The sequence below is a fragment of the Coregonus clupeaformis genome, unplaced genomic scaffold (genome assembly GCF_020615455.1).
Source record: "Coregonus clupeaformis isolate EN_2021a unplaced genomic scaffold, ASM2061545v1 scaf1810, whole genome shotgun sequence".
Classification (NCBI taxonomy): domain Eukaryota; kingdom Metazoa; phylum Chordata; class Actinopteri; order Salmoniformes; family Salmonidae; genus Coregonus; species Coregonus clupeaformis.
In genome coordinates this window covers 45,001-68,098 of record NW_025535264.1, presented here as the reverse complement: position 1 = coordinate 68,098, position 23,098 = coordinate 45,001, and the positions used below count along the sequence as shown (strand labels likewise).

The window sequence follows — 23,098 nt, the reverse complement described above, 5'->3', positions numbered from 1 at the left end:
AAATCAGTGTAGATGGAGGGGAGGAGACAGGTTAAAGAAGGATTTTTAAGCCTTGAGACAATTGAGACATGGATTGTGTATGTGTGCCATTCAGAGGGTGCCTTTGAATGGTGTATGGAAGTAGGTGCCAGGGGCACCGGTTTGAGTGTGTCAAGAACTGCAACGCTGCTGGGTTTTTCACGCTCAACAGTTTCCCGTGTGTATAAAGAATGGTCCACCACCCAAAGGGACATCCAGCCAACTTGACACAACTGTGGGAAGCATTGGAGTCAACATGGGCCAGCATCCCTGTGGAACGCTTTCAACACCTTGTAGAGTCCATGCCCCAATGAATTGAGGCTGTTCTGAGGGCAAAAGTGGGCACAACTCAATATTAATAAGGTATTCATAATGTTTTATACACTCAGTGTATATGCTGTATCCTAGTCATGGCTCATCCTATATACTGTAACTACTGCTGTACACACCTTTCCTATTCACATACTGTCCATACCGTCTATACACCCATTTTTTATATATATATATATATATATATATATATATATATATATATATATATATATATATATATATATATATATATACACACTACCGTTCAAAAGTTTGGGGTCATTGTTTCCGAAAGAAAAGCAATTTTTTTGTCCATTAAAATAACATCAAATTGATCAGAAATACAGGGTAGACGTTGTTTAATGTTGTAAATGGCTATTGTAGCAGGAAACGGCAGATTTTTAATGGAACATCTACGTAGGCGTACAGAGGCCCATTATCAGCAACCATCAGTCCTGGGTTCTGTGACGCCCCTCCCACTCTGTCTGCCGTATTCTCTCTCTTTGCTCTTGTTTCCTTATTAGGATGCCGGTGGGCGGAGTTGGGAGGGTCGTCAGCTACATGGGAAACACCTGGGCTTGGGTGCGTCCCAGGATAAATGGACCTCTTCCACATTCATTGGGGAGACTCTCTCCATGCAGACACCTTTATTGATTTTGGTTGTGATTGTGATTGTGATTGTGATTGTGATTGTGATTGTGATTGTGATTGTGGTATTTTTGTGGCTTTTTGGATGTTTGCTTTGGCACCTTTCAACACCTTGCATTATTACATTTATGCATGCAAACACTCACTTACACTACTGATTACTGACTACACACACCATTGTTAATTGTACTTAGTTTATTTTAGTTAATAAATATATATTTTGGTATTCCTTGTCTCCACGTTGTCTCCCTTTTGTTACGAACTTTGAGCCGGTTCGTGACAGTTCCAATTGCACGTTGTGTTTGCTAATCCAAGATGATAGTTTTACAATTATGTTAGCACAGCTGAAAACTGTTGTGCTGATTAAAGAAGCAATAAAACCTTGAGCCTTCTTGAGACTAGTTGAGTATCTGGAGCATCAGCAATTGTGGATTACAGGCTCAAAATGGCTTTGCCACTCTTGGCATTCTCTCAACCAGCTTCATGAGGTAGTCACCTGGAATGCATTTCAATTAACAGGTGTGCCTTCTTAAAAGTTAATTTGTGGAATTTCTTTTCCTTCTTAATGCTTTTGAGCCAATTTACAAATTAATTACAATTCAATAAGTATTCAACCCCTTTGTTATGGCAAAATAAGTTCAGCAGTAAAAATGTGCTAACAAGTCACATAATAAGTTGCATGGACTCACTGTGTGCAAAAATAGTTTTTAACATGATTTTTGAATGACTACCTCATCTCTGTACCCCGCATACAGTTATCTGTAAGGTCCCTCAGTCGAGCAGTGAATTTCAAACAGATTCAACCAAAGACTAGGAGGTTTTCCAATGCCACGCAAAGAAAGGCAGTCATTGAATATCGATTTGAGCATGGTAAAGTTATTAATTACACTTTGGATGGTGTATTAATACACCCAATCACTACAAAGATCCAGGCGTCCTTCCTCAGGATAAAAAAAAATGAATGGAATGGAGCTACGCACAGGCTAAATCCTAGAGGAAAACCTGGTTCAGTCTGCTTTCCACCAGACACTGGGAGATGAATTCACCTTTCAGCAGGACAATAACATAAAACACAAGGCCAAATCTACGCTGGAGTTGCTTACCAAGACGACATTGAATGTTCCTGAGTGGCCTAGTTACAGTTTTTACTTAAATCGGCTTGAAAATCTATGGCAAGACGTGAAAATGTCTGTCTAACAATGATCAACAACTTAACAGAGCTTGTAGAATTTTGAAAATAATAATGGGCAAATGTTGCACAATCCAGGTGTGGAAAGCTCTTAAAGACTTACCCAGAAAGACTCACAGCTGTAAAAGCTGCCAAAGGAGATTATAACATGTATTGACTCAGGCGGTTAAATACTTATCTAATCAAGATATATTAGTGTTTTATTTTTCATAAATGTTGTTAAAAATGTGATTTTTTCCCCCACTTTGACATTAGAGTATTTTGTGTAGATCATTGAGGAAAAAAAGGACAATTAAATCAATTTTCATCCCACTTTGTAACAAAACAAAATGTGTAAAAAGTCAAGGTGTGTCAATACTTTCTGAAGGCGCTGTATATCCTGGACTCTGATTTCTTTATTTATTTCTTTTAGTTTTTTGTGGTATGTGTGTATTGTTTTCTATTGCCAGGGTATTACTGCACTGCATTTCACGGCACCTGCGGTAACATCTGCAAATCTGTGTAAGAGACCAATAAACGTTCGATTGATTTGACTGTGAGACAACGCCCAGTATGCCAGGGAACTCACTTGGTTGCCATCAACAGACCAGAGACCTCTGACTCACTAAGTTTCAGTGACTAAAGGGTTAAAGTGCAGACAGATGACTGAAGAGGAGGAGGTGTGGTGTGTGTGTGTGTGTTTCTGAAAAAATACAATGACCATTGTCATCTCAAAAGTCAAAGTTATGTCATTCATCAATCAAAAAAAGCAAACAACCAATCAACAAACTTTACCGTTATTCACTGCAAAGAACAATACTTCCTGTTTAAATACATTTAATTGAAAAACGTCATTACAATCAGTATAAAAACCTACTAGACGTGGTCTTTGCACGTACATTTGTATGGCTGTCTATTCTTTAACCTCTTCCCCCTAATTAGGGGCAGGCTGGCATTTATTGTCATGAATCTTGCCCTGGAGGCAGTTCTGCAGAGTGGTCACTGTCTGGCACAGCCACAAAGTCATCATATGCTAACCATAATGTCTAACCCTAACCTTAAATGAAGACCAAAAAGCTCATTTTTGTTTTCATGAATTTTTATGATATAGTCAATTTTGACTTTTGCAGCCGGCCCATCTATCGGAAATTGCTCAGTTCTGCCTCCAGGGCAAGATTCATGACAATAACCGTCAACCTGCTAATTAGGGTCACCTGGGAAACACACTGACCAAAAACATGGTGAAAGGATATCCTGTCACACATTCACATTCACAGTAGATGAAGCTGCCCTTGCAGTAGTCATTTCAGAGAGACAGTAGCCTATTGTCTTTCTAATGTGGATTATGCACTGAATTGGTTCATGTAGTATGTGTGTGTGTGTGTGTCTGTGCATGTGTGTGTGTGATATGAATTACAGAGTCTCTGGTATAGAAAGCCTCTTGGATGTGCTAGTAGTGAACGCTAATAGATTTAAATTCATATGTGCTTTGGCTAGGTCTGTTCATATATAGGGTTTGTAGATATGGATCACTTTGTGGCAGGTGTTTTTGTGCCTGTTCACATGCTTTTGTGGATGTGGATCACCATCTTGCAGTTGGGGCAGCGGTGTTCTACGTTCTTCCAGGAGTCAACACAGAACGGAATCAAACAGCATGGCCAGCACCTAGAGAGAGAGAGAGAGGGAGAGATAGAGAGAGAGAGAGAGAGAGGGAGGGAGAGAGAGAGAGAGAGAGAGAGAGAGAGAGAGAGAGAGAGAGAGATGGGATAGAGAGAGAGAGAGAGAGAGAGAGAGAGAGAGGGAGAGAGAGAGAGAGAGAGAGAAGATGGAGAGAGAGAGAGAGGGAGGGGGGAGAGAGAGAGAGAGAGATGGGGATTCAGTGTGTGTTTCCATTTCTATGCAAGTGTGTTTGTGAGAAGAAAAAGCAATAAAAGGCTACGTGTGTGTGTTCCTGTGTGTGTGTGTATGTGTGTTTATTTCTGTATGTACGTACATCTGTGTTTGTGCGTGCGTGCGTGCGTGCGCGTGCGTGCGCGTGCATGTGTGTTCCTGTATGCACGTACAGGCATGTCCGTGTCCGTGTCCGTGTGTGTGTCTGTGTGTGTGTTCTTGTATGTACGTACATGTGAGTGTGTGTCCGTGTGTGTGTGTGTGTGTGTGTGTGTGTGTGTGTGTGTGTGTGTGTGTGTGTGTGTGTGTGTGTGTGTGTGTGTGTGTGTGTGTGTGTGAGTGTGTGAGTGAGTGAGTGAGTGAATGTGTGTAAGTGCATGCGTGCGTGTGTGTTAACTCACAGGAAGCAGCCGAGGGCTCCACAGAAGACCCAGGTGAGCAGTCCAGGGGTGTGTGTGGTCTCTGTCAGAACCTGGACCTGACACTGGGGACACGTCATCTGGCCGGGCACGTCTCTAGGCAGCTGCTGCATCACCACCACCTGGGTTACTGCAGAGGGAGGAGAATACTGGTTAGAACCAGATAGAACTGGTCAGAACCAGATAGAACAGGACAGAACCACCACCTGGGTTACTGCAGAGGGAGGAGAATACTGGTTAGAACCAGATAGAACTGGTCAGAACCAGATAGAACAGGACAGAACCACCACCTGGGTTACTGCAGAGGGAGGAGAATACTGGTTAGAACCAGATAGAACTGGCCAGAACCAGATAGAACAGGACAGAACCACCACCTGGGTTACTGCAGATGGAAGGAGGGAGGGAATACTGGCCAGAACCAGATAGGACCGGATAGGACTGGACAGGACTGGACCATATAGAACCCCTTAGGATGGAGTAATACTATAGTAATACTTGATAGAACTGCTACTACACAACCCCCAAAAATAAACAGTTTTTTTAACTCTACACACGTGTGACGTGTGTGACGTGCGGTGAGGTCAGTGGCTGAGTAGGCACTGGCTATTATTAAAGATAATACTAAAAAATAAACATTGATGAAGCCTACTATAAACTTGACCAGACTCAAAGCTAGGCTCATTGACTCCCTCTGAAGGTAAATCTGAACTTCTTTATTTCCTGTTTTACAGCATTGACTCCCTTACGTCCACATCAGCAACTCCCTATAGAACTAACCCATAACTCAGGTTACGGGGGGCCAGTATGAAAAAAAAAAACTGCACTCACTAACTGGATAAGAGCGTCTGCTAAATGACTAAAATGTAAAAATGTAAAATGTTACCACATCCCTCCTCCCTTAGTCCGAACATACTTAACTAAGCCCAAAGGAACGCAAACCAGGGGGGAATATATTTTTAACTAATCAGAGTCAAAAGGGGGAACTAACCAGTTCTGGTAGGAATGGGGCAGAGAACTCTTGTGCTGACACCTGGTCCGAACAGGGTGGCCAAACATCATCTCAGTGGTGTAAAGCGGTAGGCTGCCAGGAATCAGGAAACTCTGGTTTTCAGTGTGCCTCCTGTTGCTTCCTGTTCCAGGTCTCTTTTCATTGTTTGGACTGCCCTCTCCACTAAGTCATTCGGAGGTGATGTGGCGAATACCATCGGTTGCTACACATAAAGATGGCTGTATTGTCTGATACGACAGTATGGGGAAGACCATGAGTCCCTGAGATGCTCAGTTGTTGTTGCTGAGTTTGCAGTGCAGACTGGGAAAACTTCAAGCCATTTTGAGTGAGCATCCACAGCCAACAAGAACATCTCCCGAGGAAAGGCCCTTCATAGTCAATGTGAATGCGAGTGCAGGGTTTTCCAGGCCACTCCCAAGGGCTGATGGGAGCTTGTGCTGGAGCATTTCGTACCTGCTGGCAAGTAGCACATGACTGCACCTGCTCTTCCACCGCTTTGTCCAATCCCGGCCACTACATGTGCACTCTTGCTGTGGCATTCTGGATACTCCTGGGGTGCGACTCGTGGAGTTCTTCCAGTAAAGTCTGACGTCCTTGTGGTGGCACCACTACTCGAAGGCCCTAAAGCAGGATTTCCGTCCTCCGCCGAGAGTTCGTTTCTCCTTTTTAAAATAAGTCTGCAACTCCTCCATAGGACAGCGGACATGCCATTGCTCCTGGACAAAGTGGCTGACTTTGGAGAGAAGAGGGTCTCTTACAGTCCATTTCTTCAGTTGGCGATGGTCTATTGGAGCTGTTTGGGGGCCGTTTCAGCAAGCACACCAGTCCAGGGGACATTTGGGGTCTTTGGGCATGTCTGGGAGTGGCAGCCTGCTGAGACCATCAGCGTTGGCAATGGAGGTGTCCGGTCTGTACAGCAACTCATATTGGTATTGAGCTAACATGAGGGTCTTATGGTCAGTTTGGATGTCGATGTGGTGTCCATGCGCATACTGGTAATGTTTCTTGCAGTGGGGCTAGGACAGAGGCCAGGTCAGGGAAGCAAGTGGCCGTGGTAGTTTAACTACGTAAGGTAGGCCCATAGCTCACTCACATCCTTGGGTTCTGGGGCCTCTTTGATTGCTCTTTGTTTGTCCAGGGGTTGAAGCCCGTTGTCGGTGACTTTGTGCCCCAAGAACTCCACTTCGGAGGCAAGGAAAACACACTTTGATTTCTTCAGGCGAAGCCCTGCGCTCTCCAGTCTTGACAGCTCTCTTTCAAGTTTTTTTTGGTGGTCTTCCTCCATGACACCGGTGATAAGGATATCATCCATGTATACAGCAGTGTGCCCATTAACAAATTCTCCATTGTTCTTTGACAGATTGCACAGGCAGAGGAGACTCCAAAGCGGATGGTATGTGTACTGAAACAGCCCCTTGTGGGTGGTTATTCTAACCACTTTGCGGGATTCTTCAGCCAGCACCAACTGCTGGTATGCGTGAGACATGTCCATCTTGAAAAGCATGTCCCACCAAATAGCTTTGTGAATAGCTTCTCTATCCTTGGCAGTGGGTACTGCTCCAGCCTGAAAGCTACATTGGCGGTTAGCTTGTAATCTCCACAAATCCTGATATTTCCATCAGGCTTCATTACTGGGAGAATGGGGGGCAGCCCACTCAGAGTAAGATATTGGTTAGAGTATTCCAGTGGTTTGGAGCCTGTCCAGCTCTGCCTCGACCTTCTGTTGTAGTGCGAACTGCACTTGGTGGGCTTTTGCAGAAGCGTGGTCAAACGGATTGCTCCACCTGAATTTGCAGTTCAGTCTCTTTTAATTTTCCAAGTTCGTCTTTGAAGAGATCTGCGTTTAGTGTGCTGGACAACTCACTGTCTGAGACCTTCATGATTGTTTTGAACATCCCTCGCCAGTCCAGTTGCCATCCAATGTCTTCCCAGTAGATTGGGACCCTGACATTGGACCACTGACATCTTCAGTCGTGTAGTTTGACCTTTGTACTGGACGTTGACGCACACTGCACCCTACACCGGAATGCGTTCTCCTGTGTATGACTTCATCACTATAGCCAAGGGCTTAGTTTCAACTGAAGTGCTTTGGCTTTTAGGTCAGCAAAAGCATGTTCTCCCGAAACAGTATGGGAAGCCCCTGTGTCCACCTCGAACACGACTGGGCAGTTATCCAACTCCAATGTAGTCCACAGGGGGCTTGGGGTTTCTCTTGAACCACCATTACATAGCCTGCGTCCTCTACCTCCTCCTCCTCTTCTTCCTCAGATAAAGGGAGTGGGTTTCTCGCGACTTGGTGGGCTCGGGCCCTGACTGTCTTTAGTAGTCTGGAGTGGGTGACTATTCTCCCTAGACCTCTGGCGGCACGCTCCCTGCGATATGGCATCGCTTTTTGCAAAAGTGACGTTCTGCGTCCTTAAAGTGGCAAGTATCAGGTGAGTGGTTGTCTTTGCAATGATAGCAAGCTGTTACAGCTACCTTCAGGAAGTATTCATACCCCTTCACTTATTCCACATTTTGTTGTGTTACAGCCTGAACTCAAAATATATATTTTCTACACTCCATAATGATCAAGTGAAACATATTTTTATAAATTTTAGCAAATCTATTGAAAATGAAATACAGATATCTCATTTACATAAGTGTTCACACCCATGGGTCAACCATTTCTAGAAGCACCTTTGGCGGCGATTACATCGTTGAGTCGTCTTGGGTATGTCTGTATCAGCTTTGCACATCTGGATTAGGGTATTTTTTCCCATTCTTTCTTGCAGATTTTCTCAAGCTCTGTTAAAGTTAGATGGAGAGCGGCGGTGAACAGCAATCTTCAAGTTTTTCCACAGATTTTCAATGGGATTCAAGTCTGGGCTTTGGCTGGGCCACTCAAGGACTTTCACATTCTTGTTCTGAAGCCATTCCAGCATTGCTTTGGCTGTATGCTTGGGGTCTTTGTCCTGTTGGAATGTAAATCATCACCCCAGTCTAAGATCATTTGCACTCTGAAGCAGGTTCTCCTCAAGGATTTGCCTGTATTTGGCTCCATTCATTGTTCCCTCTATCTATCCTTACCAGTCTCCCAGTTCCTTCCGCTGAAAAGCATCCCCATAGCATTATGCTGCCACCACCATGCTTCACGGTAGGGATGGTGTTAGATGGGTGATGAGCGGTGCTTGGTTTTTCTCCAGACATAGTGCTTTGCATTCAGGCCAAAGAGTTACATTTCTGTTTCATCAGACCACATAATATTTTGCCTTATGCTCTCTGTCTTTACCGTGCCTTTTGCAAACTCTAGGCGTGCTGTCATGTGGCTTTTTCTCAGGAGTATCTTCCGTCTGGCCACTCTCCCATAAAGCCCAGATTGGTGAGGTGCTGTAGAGACTGTTGTCCTTTTGGCAGGTTCTCCCATCTCAGCCAAAGAACTCTATAGTTCTGTCAGAGTGGTCATTAGGTTCTTGGTCACCTCCTGACCAAGATCCTTCTTGCCTGCTCAGTTTGGTCGGGATGGCCAGCTCTAGGCAGAGTCTGGGTATTTCAATATTTTTCTATTTTTTCTATTTTTTCAACCCATGGGGCGGAGCACAATTGGCCCAACGTCGTCCAGGGTAGGGAGGGAATGGCCGGCAGGGATGTAGCTCAGTTGGTAGAGCATGGCGTTTGCAACGCCAGGGTTGTGGGTTCGATTCCCACGGGGGGGCAGTATGAAAAGTAAAAAAATAATGTATGCACTCACTAACTGTAAGTCGCTCTGGATAAGAGCGTCTGCTAAATGACTAAAATGTAAATGTAAATGTAAATTTCTCAATGATGGAGACCACTCTTGGAAACTTTCAACATACTAGAAAGGGTTTTATACCCTTCCCCAGATATACTGTATGCCTCATCACAATTCTATCACGGAGATCTACGGACAGTTCCTTGGACTTCATGGTATGGTTTCTGCTCTGACATGCACTGTCAACTTTATGACATTATATAGACAGGTGTGTTTCTTCTAAATCATGTCCAAACAATTGAATTGGCCACAGGTGGACTCCAAACATGTTGTAGTGACATCTCAAGGATGATCAAATGAAATTGGATACACCTGAGCTCAATTTGGAGTATCATAGCAAAGGGGGTGTGAATACTTATGTAAATGAGATATTTCTGTATTTCATTTTTAAGCATTTCTAAAAGAATAATGGGCAGAAATTGCAAAATTCAGGTGAGCAAAGTTCTTAGAGACTTACCCAGAAAGACACACAGCTGTAATCGCTGCCAAAGATGATTCTAACATGTATTGACTCAAGGGTGTGAATACTTATGTAAATAAGATATTTCTGTATTTCATTTTCAATACATTTGCAAAAATGTCTAAAAACATGTTTTCACTTTGTCATTACGGAGTATTGTGTGTAGATGCGTGAGAAAAATATATATTTCATTGATTTTGAATTCAAGTTGTAACACAACAAAATGTGGACTAAGTCAAGGGGGTATGAATACTTTCTGAAGGCAGTCTAACAAGCGAGACTTAACTTTCAGTGCTTTCCTTCATGTTCTGTTTGCTCTCTCTGCACTACTCAACACTGTGTGCATCTGGCAGCTTCGTTTACTTCACTCACTAACTCGCTAGCTAGCTAGCCGTCGAAACTGTGACTCTGCCTCCACAACATTGTGTCTACGGTCTGCTGGTCGGAAGGAGCTGTAACCCCTAATCATCAGACAAATTACTTTTGCTATATTAAGAATGTAGAAAAATTATTGATAACAGCTATAACAGCTATTTTGATTACATAATCACGTCACTGTGTGTGTGTCTGTGTGTGTGACTCACCGCCGGGGCGTTTGTAGGTTGTGCCATGCCCATGCTGTACTGGGGAGGTGGTGGGTACATGCTGGGTTGGGGACCTGATAAATAAGGGATAGATAAATAAATACATCAATACACTGTGTCATTTACCTCAAACCCAGGGATACAGAGTGGTTGGCCAGCCTTATTGGAACACAAACCTGTCACGCCCTGGCTCTGGGGACACTTGTATGTTGAGCCAGGGTGTGCATTTCATTTGTTTATCGAGTATGTGTATTTCTATGTTGGCCTGAGTGGCTCCCAATCAGAGGCAACGAGTGTCAGCTGTCGTTGGTTGTCTCTGATTGGGAGCCATATTTAAACTGTCTGTTTCCCATTTGTGTTTGTGGGATCTTGTTTCAAGTCTGTTTATGTTAGACCGTGAACTGTCACGTATCGTTTGTTGTTTTGATCGTGTCTCTATTAAAGAGTATGTTTGCCTGCAACGCTGCGCCTTGGTCCTCTGTTCCCGACGATCGTGACAGAAGATCCCACCTCGACTGGATCAAGTAGCGTGACGAGGAGAGAGGATGGACCTGGGAGGAGATGAGTGAGAGTCTGGCAAGAGGGATGGAGGCCATGAGCACGCGGGGAGAGACAAGCCCATACATTTTTTAGGGGGGCTAACGCCGTGGACGACGGGGCAGCAGGAGGCCGCCAGGTTACGGGAGTCACTGGTCACCAGGGGGAAGGAGGATGTAGAGTACGGCGAGAGGTACTGGCGTGTGTTGCCAGTCCGGTCCAGCCTGTTCCTGATCCCCACGTAGGGCCAGTGGTGTGTGTTCCCAGTACGGTCCGGCCTGTTCCTGCCACTCGCACCAAGTCAGTGGTGCGCTCGTCAGCCCGGTCCGGCCCGCTCCTGCTCCCGCACCAAGTCAGTGGTGCGCGTCGTCAGCCCGGTCCGGCCCATTCCTGCTCCCCGCACCAAGTCAGTGGTGCGTTTGCGTCAGCCCAGCTCGGCCCGTTCCTGCTCCCCGCACCAAGTCAGTGGTGCGCCCGTCAGCCCGGTCCGGCCCGCTCCTGCTCCCCGCACCAAGTCAGTGGTGCGTTTCGTCAACCCGGCGCGGCCCGTTCCTGCTCCCGCTCCAAGTCAGTGGTGCGCGTCGACAGCCCGGTCCGGCCCATTCCTGCTCCCCGCACCAAGTCAGTGGTGCGTTTTGTCAGCCTAGCTCGGCCCGTTCCTGCTCCCCGCACCAAGTCAGTGGTGCGCCTCGTCAGTCGGTCCGGCCCGCTCCTGCTCCCGCACCAAGTCAGTGGTGCGTTTGGTCAGCCCGCGCGGCCCATTCCTGCTCCCCGCACCAAGTCAGTGGTGCGTTTTGTCAGCCCAGCTCGGCCCGTTCCTGCTCCCCGCACCAAGTCAGTGGTGCGCCCGTCAGCCCGGTCCGGCCCGCTCCTGCTCCCCGCACCAAGTCAGTGGTGCGTTTGCGTCAGCCCGGCGCGGCCCGCTCCTGCTCCCCACACCAAGCCAGTGGTGTACGCGTCGTCAGTCCGGCACGGCCCGTGCCTGTTCCACCGGTGGCTGGTCCGGCACCGGTCAGATGCTTCACGCCGGAGCTAGAGCAATCCGCTCCACCAGTGTGCAGTCCAGCTCCGGCCAGCGGGGCCGGACCGGACCAGGGGTACTTTGGGGGGTTGGAGAGGGAGCGGGGATCAGGCCCGGAGCCGGATCCGCCGCCTAAGCGGAGTGCTTACCCGGTCCCTCCACTGTGGTGTTTGGTGGGCGCGGTCGAGTCCGCGCCTTTAGGGGGGTACTGTCACGCCCTGGCTCTGGGGACACTTGTATGTTGAGCCAGGGTGTGCATTTCATTTTTTATCGAGTATGTGTATTTCTATGTTGGCCTGAGTGGCTCCCAATCAGAGGCAACGAGTGTCAGCTGTCGTTGGTTGTCTCTGATTGGGAGCCATATTTTAACTGTCTGTTTCCCATTTGTGTTTGTGGGATCTTGTTTCAAGTCTGTTTATGTTAGACCGTGAACTGTCACGTATCGTTTGTTGTTTTGATCGTGTCTCTATTAAAGAGTATGTTTGCCTGCAACGCTGCGCCTTGGTCCTCTGTTCCCGACGATCGTGACAAAACCCAGGGATACAGAGTGGTTGGCCAGCGTTATGGGAACACAAACCCAGGGATACAGAGTTTTTGGCCAGCATTATGGGAACACAAACCCAGGGATACAGAGTGGTTGGCCAGCGTTATGGGAACACAAACCCAGGGATACAGAGTGGTTGGCCAGCCTTATTGGAACACAAACCCAGGGATACAGAGTGGTTGGCCAGCGTTATGGGAACACAAACCCAGGGATACAGAGTGGTTGGCCAGCGTTATGGGAACACAAACCCAGGGATACAGAGTGGTTGGCCAGCGTTATGGGAACACAAACCCAGGGATAAAGAGTGGTTGGCTACCGTTATGGGGCCACAAACCCAGGGATACAGAATGGTTGGCTAGCGTTATGGGGACACAAACCCAGGGATACAGAGTGGTTGGCCAGCACTTAACAATGATGTTCATGACATCTATGGCTATCATGACACACACTTCCAAAACGCTTAATGAAAACACTATTGAAGGAGTTGCTGTCCAGTAACATTTTAATTTACATAAAGAGTAAGGGGCTGGTTTCCTGAACACAGATTAAACCTAGTCCTGGTCTGAAAAGCATGCTCAATGGAGAATCTTAAACTTTCCCTAAGAGTATCAGTGTAGATCTGGTCTCTCACCTCTCTGGAAGCCAGGCTGAGCGGGGTAGGCTGCACCCCTGTCCCCTCCCTGGAAGCCAGGCTGAGGGGGGTAGGCTGCTCCCCTGTCACCTCCCTGGAAGCCAGGCTGAGCGGGGTAGGCTGCACCCCTGTCCCCTCCCTGGAAGCCGTAGGCTGCTGGGGGGCCGGGGAAGGAGGGAGCTGGGATGTCCTGGGGGATCCATACTGATTTCTATACTGCTGACCCTTCTCCATATTGTCGGGGTAGGGAGCGCCGCCTAGGTTGAAGATATCCAGGTTAGGACAACGGAATAATTCCATGCGGAAGCGTTTGAAAGAGAGAGCGAGAGAGCGAGAGAGAGAGAGGAGGGAGAGAGAGAGAGAGAGATGGGGGGGGCAGAGGGAGAGAGAGGGAGAGGTGAGGGAGTGAGAAAGAGAGAGAGAAAGGGAGCAGAGACAGAGAAGAGAGTGGGAGTAGGAGATAGTGAGCACAAACACAGTGGCAGAATCTCAATGGGGTCATCTCTCCTCTCTCCTAGCCTCTTTCTCCTACAATGGGGTTTGAGAAGGAGGCGAGGAGAGAGGTCGCGAGGAGTATGGAATTGAGATTCTCCCAGTGAGCGTCATTTTTGACAGCATTATTACTAAACCTTAAGCAAACATAACATGATGTACCTAGCACATAACCAGAACCAGATAAGGGCGCTCCGTCCTTAAAGGGGACATATAGTTATCATCACCAGAACGTAACACTCGTCTTGCAGAAAAGCCATAACCTTGGTCTATGTTCAAAAGCAATTGATTTGCAATGTACTATTTAAATGATCAAGAGTTTAAGTTAGTTAGAACACTTTTAAGCGTCACTCCACAATGATACATCAGTTGACAATACTAAATACTGTTTCAAAAGCCATATTATGGACCAATCTGTCACACCCTGGCTATGGGACTCCAGTTGTTGAGCCAGGGTGTGTTTGTTCTATGTGGTGTGTTTCTATGTTGGGGGTTCTGGTTTGTTGTTTTCTATGTTTGCCTTAGTGACTCCCAATCAGAGGCAACGAGTGTCAGCTGTTCGTTGGTTGTCTCTGATTGGGAGCCATATTTAAACTGTCTGTTTTTCATTCGGGTTTGTGGGATTTTGTTCGTGGTTGTTCGTGTTGTAACCATAGACGTCACGCATCGTTGTTTATTGTTTTGATCGTGTGATCATTTAATAAATATAATATGTTCACCTTCAACGCTGCGCATTGGTCCTCCTCATTAGACGGTCGTGACACAATCAGATTGAGTTTGAGACACTGTAGTCAGTCATAGGCAAACACAGTACAGTATGTCATCTGGAATCAGCTATACTACATCACATCATCTAAACATCATTGATCTATGTTTTCACTGAGCTGCCCTTCTTAACCAGGTCTCCCTTGGGAAAGAGGTCTTCTGACATCAATGGGACTTTCTGGTTCAATCCAGGTTCAATAAATAAATACAAATTCGAACCTCATGATTCATTCTAACCTTGTACCATAAAACAATCTGGTTAATCTTTACTAACAGTAACCAGGTCAGTCTTGAGAACATATTTTATAACGATCTACACGTCATAAGGAAATACAGAGGTTATAAAACTCCTCTCTATCTATGGGTGTGTCCCAAATGGCCCACTATATTCCCTATGTTCTATTGTCACATACATCTAGTGTCCCAAATTGCCCCCTATATTCCCTATGTTCTATTGTCACATACATCTAGTGTCCCAAATGGCCCCCTATATTCCCTATGTTCTATTGTCACATACACCTAGTGTCCCAAATGGCCCCCTATATTCCCTATGTTCTACTGTCACATACACCTAGTGTCCCAAATGGCCCCCTATATTCCCTATGTTCTATTGTAACATACACCGGATAGGTGCAGTAATGGGTTGTTTTACAGGGTCAGCCGTGGTAGTACAGCGCCTCAAGAGTAGGAGTACTGATCTAGAATCAGTTTTGCCTTTTCAGATCATAACAAATCTGATTACATGGACAGAAGGGACCTGGGCCCGTTTCCACAAAGCGTCTCCCAGTAGGAGTGCTGATCTAGGATCTGTCCATGCAAACTTATTCATCACGATCTAACAGTCAAAACCGATGTTAGATCAGTACTCTGAGACGCTTTATGAATACAGGCCCTGATGTCACCTCTACCTCTAACGCTCTCTCTCTCACACACACACACACACACACACACACACACACACACACACACACACACACACACACAAGCTTTATGAATACAGGCCCAGAATGCTAGGACCAGGGGAATGCTAGGACCAGGGGAATGCTAGGACCAGGGGAATGCTAGGACCAGGGGAATGCTAGGACCAGGGGAATGCTAGGACCAGGGGAATGCTAGGACCAGGGGAATGCTAGGACCAGGGGAATGCTAGGACCAGGGGAATGCTAGGACCAGGGGAATGCTAGGACCAGGGGAATGCTAGGACCAGGGGAATGCTAGGACCAGGGGAATGCTAGGACCAGGGGAATGCTAGGACCAGGGGAATGCTAGGACCAGGGGAATGCTAGGACCAGGGGCCGTATGTATCAAGTGTCTCAGTGTAGGAGTGCTGATCTAGGATCAGGTCCAATCTAATTGTATTTGTCACATGCGCTGAATACAACAGGTGTATAGACCTTACAGTGAAATGCTTACTTACAAGCCCTTAACCAACAATGCAGTTTTAAGAAAAATAAGTGTTAAGTAAAAAAGAGATATAAGCAAAAAAGAAAAATAACAAATAATTAAAGAGCAGCAGTAAAATAACAGTAGCGAGGCTATATACAGGGTGTACCGGTACAGAGTCAATGTGCGGGGCACATTTCCCTGTCCATATAATCTTATTCATTAAAATCTAAAAGGCAAAAATGATCCTAGATCAGCACTTCTACTTTGATTGGCAGCACCAGGACTGGATCAGACCAGCCCGGAGACCAGACAGAACAACAGTCAGCTGCCCAGCACACTTCACAATCATGATATGTCCTGCTCATGGTTTGGTTAGCTATCATATTCACTGGTGAAGTACAGTTTGCCACTCTGTCATTTCAGGCACTGATGTGTGTCCGCATCTAACAGCGCCACCAAACATTAGGAACATTAGGCACCCAAAACAGAGTTAGGATTAGGTAAAGACTGGAAAAAAGCTCCCTTTTTCTCCCTAATCTTTAGCAGGGCTGGGGTTAATTCCAGAAATTCAATTATGATTTTATTCCCACTCCCTGTAAATTCCATTTAATTCAATTAAAAATCCAGGTCAGTTTTTGAATTCTGAGATAATTCAATTCCTCTCAATTCCAATAAAATTCCAATAATGAAACTCCCAATTCAGTATTACCCCCCCTTTTTGCCCACAGAAGAGCCTCAATTTATCGGGGCATGGACTCTACAAGTTGTCGAAAGCATTCCACAGGGATGCTGGCCCATGTTGACTACAATGCTTCCCATAGTTGTGTCAAGTAGGCTGGATGTCCTTTGGGTGGTGGACCATTCTTGATACACACGGGAAACTGTTGAGCGTGAAAAACCCAGCAGCGTTGCAGTTCTTGACACACTCAAACCGGTGCGTCTGGCATCTACTACCATACCCTGTTCAAAGGCACTTAAATCGTTTGTCTTGCCCATTCACCCTCTGAATGGCACACATACACAATCAATGTCTTAAAAATCCTTTAACCTGTCTCCTCTCCTTCATCTAGACTGATTGAAGTGGATTTGACAAGTGACATCTGGATTCATCTGGTCAGTCTGTGTCATGGAAAGAGAAGGTGTTCTTAATGTTTTGATTACTCAGTGTATACTGAAATAGACCCATTTAAATACCAGCTCAGAACACCCTATCCCAGCCCACCTTACCCCAGCTCAGAACACCCTATCCCAGCCCACCTTACCCCAGCTCAGAACACCCTATCACAGCCCACCTTACCCCAGCTCAGAACACCCTATCACAGCCCACCTTACCCAGCTCAGAACACCCTATCACAGCCCACCTTACCCCAGCTCAGAACACCCCTATCCCAGCCCACCTTACCCCAGCTCAGAACACCCTATCACAGCCCACCTTACCCCAGCTCAGAACACCCTATCACAGCCCACCTTACCCAGCTCAGAACACCCTATCACAGCCCACCTTACCCAGCTCAGAACACCCTATCCCAGCTCACCTTACATTTACATTTACATTTTAGTCATTTAGCAGACGCTCTTATCCAGAGCGACTTACAGTTAGTGAATACATCTATTTATACTGGCCCCCGTGGGAATCGAACCCACAACCCTGGCGTTGCAAACGCCATGCTCTATCAACTGAGCTACATCCCTGCCGGCCATTCCCTCCCTACCCTGGACAACGCTGGGCCAATTGTGCGCCGCCCATGATTCTCCCGGACGCGGCCGGCTGCGACAGAGCCTGGATTCGAACCAGGATCTCTAGTGGCACAGTTAGCACTGCGATGCGGCGCCTTAGACCACTGCGCCACTCAGGAGGCCTTACCCCAGCTCAGAACACCCTATCCCAGCCCACCTTACCCCAGCTCAGAACACCCTATCCCAGCCCACCTTACCCCAGCTCAGAACACCCTATCCCAGCCCACCTTACCCCAGCTCAGAACACCCTATCCCAGCCCACCTTACCCCAGCTCAGAACACCCTATCCCAGCCCACCTTACCCCAGCTCAGAACACCCTATCCCAGCCCACCTTACCCAGCTCAGAACACCCTATCCCAGCCCACCTTACCCAGCTCAGAACACCCTATCCCAGCCCACCTTACCCCAGCTCAGAACACCCTATCCCAGCCCACCTTACCCAGCTCAGAGCACCCGATCCCAGCCCACCTTACCCAGCTCAAAACACCCTATCCCAGCCCACCTTACCCCAGCTCAGAACACCCTATCCCAGTCCACCTTACCCAGCTCAGAGCACCCGATCCCAGCCCACCTTACCCAGCTCAGAACACCCTATCCCAGCCCACCTTACCCAGCTCAGAACACCCTATCCCAGCCCACCTTACCCAGCTCAGAACACCCTATCCCAGCCCACCTTACCCCAGCTCAGAACACCCTATCCCAGCCCACCTTACCCAGCTCAGAACACCCTATCCCAGCCCACCTTACCCAGCTCAGAACACCCTATCCCAGCCCACCTTACCCCAGCTCAGAACACCCTATCCCAGCCCACCTTACCCAGCTCAGAACACCCCTATCCCAGCCCACCTTACCCAGCTCAGAACACCCTATCCCAGCCCACCTTACCCAGCTCAGAACACCCTATCCCAGCCCACCTTACCCAGCTCAGAACACCCCTATCCCAGCCCACCTTACCCCAGCTCAAAACACCCTATCACAGCCCACCTTACCCCAGCTCAGAACACCCTATCCCAGCCCACCTTACCCAGCTCAGAACACCCTATCCCAGCCCACCTTACCCCAGCTCAGAACACCCTATCCCAGCCCACCTTACCCAGCTCAGAACACCCTATCACAGCCCACCTTACCCCAGCTCAGAACACCCTATCCCAGCCCACCTTACCCCAGCTCAGAACACCCTATCCCAGCCACGAGCAGAGCGACAGTCCCTTACCTGTCTGGAGCCCTGGAGAATACGAGGTACTGTGGAGCTAGAGATAAGAGCTGCTACTCCCTCAAGAGACAAAGGAACTGAAGCAGGGTGAAAGAGAGAGAGAGAGAGAGAGAGAGAGAGAGAGAGAGAGAGGTAACCGCCCCGCCCTGTCCCTCCCCCCTTGAAGCCTCTTCCCCACAGCTGAAGGTCCTAATCACGTTCTGCACGTGTTTCTTTACCTCTCTCTACTTTACACACACATTGTTGTGGTCACCTTCCCTCCACATTTTTCACTGTCAATCGTGAATGATAATTCTTCCAAGTTTTACCAGTGAAATGTCCATGCAGCATCTGCATGCCAACCATTTGTTCTCAATCAGTTTGATGGGGAAATGCATTTATGTTCTTCTTGAGTTACACAGTGTTGTTTTGAATGATGTACAGTGAGCACATTTGAAAGCAGATGGTTTTAACAAACCGTAGCGTACCTGTGTTTAGTTTCAATTAAAGCACATATTCTTCCTAGTGCCGCACGCAGTTGAGTTTTGGCTGCATGAGAGAATACTGCAGCGTTCACACAATCATCCTAAAATCTCATAAGAAATTAGGTGGTATTTTTGTCTTGCAGCAACTTTATACTAGGCTATTATATTTGGTTCTGTTATGTAGAATACTATCATTATGTAATCTTGCAGACATTGATTCAGCTTTGATCTCAACAAGATCTCACGGTTTTACCAATTTGCCTTGAGATTCTGACATTTATCCACGTTTTCCAAACATCAAATTTCGAAGTTGCTCCAAACGAGCCACGGCCTGTTCACCCCCGCTACCATCTAGAAGACGGAGACAGTACAAGTGCGTCAAAGCTGGGACCGAGAGACTGATAAACAGCTTCTATCTCAAGGCCATCAGACTGTTAAACAGTCACCACCATGCCCAGCACCCTGCCCTGCCCTGAACCATTGAGTCATTGAACATTGGCCACTTTAATAATGTTTACATACTGTTTTACCCACTTTATATGTACACTGAGTATACAAAACATTATGAACACTTGCTCTTTCCATGACCAGGTGAATCCAGGTGAAAGCTATTATCCCTTAAATCAGTGTAGATGGAGGGGAGGAGACAGGTTAAAGAAGGATTTTTAAGCCTTGAGACAATTGAGACATGGATTGTGTATGTGTGCCATTCAGAGGGTGAATGGGCAAGACAAAATATTTAAGTGCCTTTGAACGGTGTATGGAAGTAGGTGCCAGGGGCACGGGTTTGAGTGTGTCAAGAACTGCAACGCTGCTGGGTTTTTCATGCTCAACAGTTTCCCGTGTGTATAAAGAATGGTCCACCACCCAAAGGGACATCCAGCCAACTTGATCCAACTGTGGGAAGCATTGGAGTCAACATGGGCCAGCATCCCTGTGGAACGCTTTTGACACCTTGTAGAGTCCATGCCCCAATGAATTGAGGCTGTTCTGAGGGCAAAAGTGGGCACAACTCAATATTAATAAGGTATTCATAATGTTTTATACACTCAGTGTATATACTGTATCCTAGTCATGGCTCATCCTATATACTGTAACTACTGCTGTACACACCTTTCCTATTCATATTTTTTTACATTTTTACATTTTTTGTCATTTAGCAGACGCTCTTATCCAGAGCGACTTACAGGAGCAATTAGGGTTAAGTGCCTTGCTTAAGGGCACATCGACAGATTTTTCACCTAGTCTGCTCGGGGATTAGAACCAGCGACCTTTCGGTTACTGGCACAACGCTCTTACCCACTAAGCTACCTGCCGCCCCATATACTGTCCATACCGTCTATACACACCATTTTATATATATATATATATACACTACCGTTCAAAAGTTTGGGGTCATTGTTTCCGAAAGAAAAGCAATTTTTTTGTCCATTAAAATAACATCAAATTGATCAGAAATACAGGGTAGACGTTGTTAATGTTGTAAATGGCTATTGTAGCAGGAAACGGCAGATTTTTAATGGAATATCTACGTAGGCGTACAGAGGCCCGTTATCAGCAACCATCAGTCCTGGGTTCTGTGACGCCCCTCCCACTCTGTCTGCTGTATTCTCTCTCTCTGCTCTTGTTTCCTTATTAGGATGCCGGTGGGCGGAGTTGGGAGGGTCGTCAGCTACATGGGAAACACCTGGGCTTGGGTGCGTCCCCAGGATAAATGGACCTCTTCCACATTCATTGGGGAGACTCTCTCCATGCAGACACCTTTATTGATTGTGGTTGTGGTATTTTTGTGGCTTTTTGGTTGTTTGCTTTGGCACCTTTCAACACCTTGCATTATTACATTTATGCATGCAAACACTCACTTACACTACTTATTACACACACCATTGTTAATTGTACTTAGTTTACTTTAGTTAATAAATATATATTTTGGTATTCCTTGTCTCCACGTTGTCTCCCTTTTGTTACTGAACTTTGAGCCGGTTCGTGACAGTTCCAATTGCACGTTGTGTTTGCTAATCCAAGTTGATCATTTTACAATTATGTTAGCACAGCTGAAAACTGTTGTGCTGATTAAAGAAGCAATAAAACCTTGAGCCTTCTTGAGACTAGTTGAGTATCTGGAGCATCAGCAATTGTGGATTACAGGCTCAAAATGGCTTTGCCACTCTTGGGATTCTCTCAACCAGCTTCATGAGGTAGTCACCTGGAATGCATTTCAATTAACAGGTGTGCCTTCTTAAAAGTTAATTTGTGGAATTTCTTTCCTTCTTAATGATTTTGAGCCAATTTACAAATTAATTACAATTCAATAAGTATTCAACCCCTTTGTTATGGCAAAATAAGTTCAGCAGGAAAAATGTGCTTAACAAGTCACATAATAAGTTGCATGGACTCACTGTGTGCAAAAATAGTTTTTAACATGATTTTTGAATGACTACCTCATCTCTGTACCCCATACAGTTATCTGTAAGGTCCCTCAGTCGAGCAGTGAATTTCAAACAGATTCAACCAAAGACTAGGGAGGTTTTCCAATGCCTCGCAAAGAAAGGCAGTCATTGAATATCGATTTGAGCATGGTAAAGTTATTAATTACACTTTGGATGGTGTATTAATACACCCAATCACTACAAAGATCCAGGCGTCCTTCCTCAGGATAAAAAAAAATGAATGGAATGGAGCTATGCACAGGCTAAATCCTAGAGGAAAACCTGGTTCAGTCTGCTTTCCACCAGACACTGGGAGATGAATTCACCTTTCAGCAGGACAATAACATAAAACACAAGGCCAAATACTGGAGTTGCTTACCAAGAAGACATTGAATGTTCCTGAGTGGCCTAGTTACAGTTTTTACTTAAATCGGCTTTAAAATCTATGGCAAGACGTGAAAATGTCTGTCTGACAATGATCAACAACTTGACAGAGCTTGTAGAATTTTGAAAATAATAATGGGCAAATGTTGCACAATCCAGGTGTGGAAAGCTCTTAAAGACTTACCCATAAAGACTCACAGCTGTAATAGCTGCCAAAGGAGATTATAACATGTATTGACTCAGGGGGTTAAATACTTATCTAATCAAGATATATTAGTGTTTTATTTTTCATAAATGTTTTTAAAAATGCGATTTTTTTCCCCCCACTTTGACATTAGAGTATTTTGTGTAGATCATTGAGGGAAAAAATGACAAGTAAATCCATTTTCATCCCACTTTGTAACACAACAAAATGTGTAAAAAGTCATGGTGTGTCAATACTTTCTGAAGGTGCTGTATATCCTGGACTCTGACGCTGCTCGTTCTGATATTTCTTTATTTCTTTCTTTTAGTTTTTTGTGGTATGTGTGTATTGTTTTCTATTGCCAGGGTATTACTGCACTGCATTTCACTGCACCTCGTGTAACATCTGCAAATCTGTGTAAGAGACCAATAAACTTTCTATTTATTTGACTGTGAGACAACGCCCAGTATGCCAGGGAACTCACTTGGTTGCCATCAACAGACCAGAGACCTCTGACTCACTAAGTTTCAGTGACTAAAGGGTTAAAGTGCAGACAGATGACTGAAGAGGAGGAGGTGTGGTGTGTGTGTGTGTTTTTGAAAAAATACAATGACCATTATCATCTCAAAAGTCAAAGTTATGTCATTCATCAATCAAAAAAAGCAAACAACCAATCAACAAACTTTACCGTTATTCACTGCAAAGAACAATACTTCCTGTTTAAATCCATTTAATTGAAAAACTTCATTACAATCAGTATAAAAACCTACTAGACGTGGTCTTTGCACGTACATTTGTATGGCTGTCTATTCTTTAACCTCTTTCCCCTAATTAGGGGCAGGCTGGCATTTATTGTCATGAATCTTGCCCTGGAGGCAGCTCTGCAGAGTGGTCACTGTCTGGCACAGCCACAAAGTCATCATATGCTAACCATAATGTCTAACCCTAACCTTAAATGAAGACCAAAAAGCTCATTTTTGTTTTCATTAATTTTTTATGATATAGTCAATTTTGACTTTCGCAGCCGGCC

General features: G+C 45.9%; 2 protein-coding genes and 1 long non-coding RNA gene across 3 annotated transcripts in view; all 3 read right to left on the bottom strand.

Moving 5' to 3' along the window:
- Positions 1–18,655, bottom strand: part of LOC121534324 (collagen alpha-2(IV) chain-like) — a 30,906-nt gene extending 12,251 nt beyond the window's left edge. Inside the window, exon 1 of the mRNA XM_045218799.1 lies at positions 18,608–18,655. The gene's annotated coding sequence lies outside the window, so the exon portion shown is untranslated. The remainder of the gene's footprint in view (positions 1–18,607) is intronic.
- On the bottom strand, positions 3,175–13,201 carry LOC123487703. The gene is made up of 4 exons (XR_006659861.1): positions 13,014–13,201; positions 10,281–10,354; positions 4,438–4,585; positions 3,175–3,811 (listed from the first exon to the last, which is right to left on the bottom strand). It is a non-coding gene; the product is annotated as an uncharacterized LOC123487703 (long non-coding RNA).
- Positions 18,656–22,986: 4,331 nt separating the features above from the next.
- LOC121534330 (lipopolysaccharide-induced tumor necrosis factor-alpha factor homolog) overlaps positions 22,987–23,098 on the bottom strand; it is a 5,479-nt gene continuing 5,367 nt past the window's right edge. The window contains exon 4 of the mRNA XM_045218798.1: positions 22,987–23,098. This exon is cut by the window's right edge and continues 526 nt beyond it. The gene's annotated coding sequence lies outside the window, so the exon portion shown is untranslated.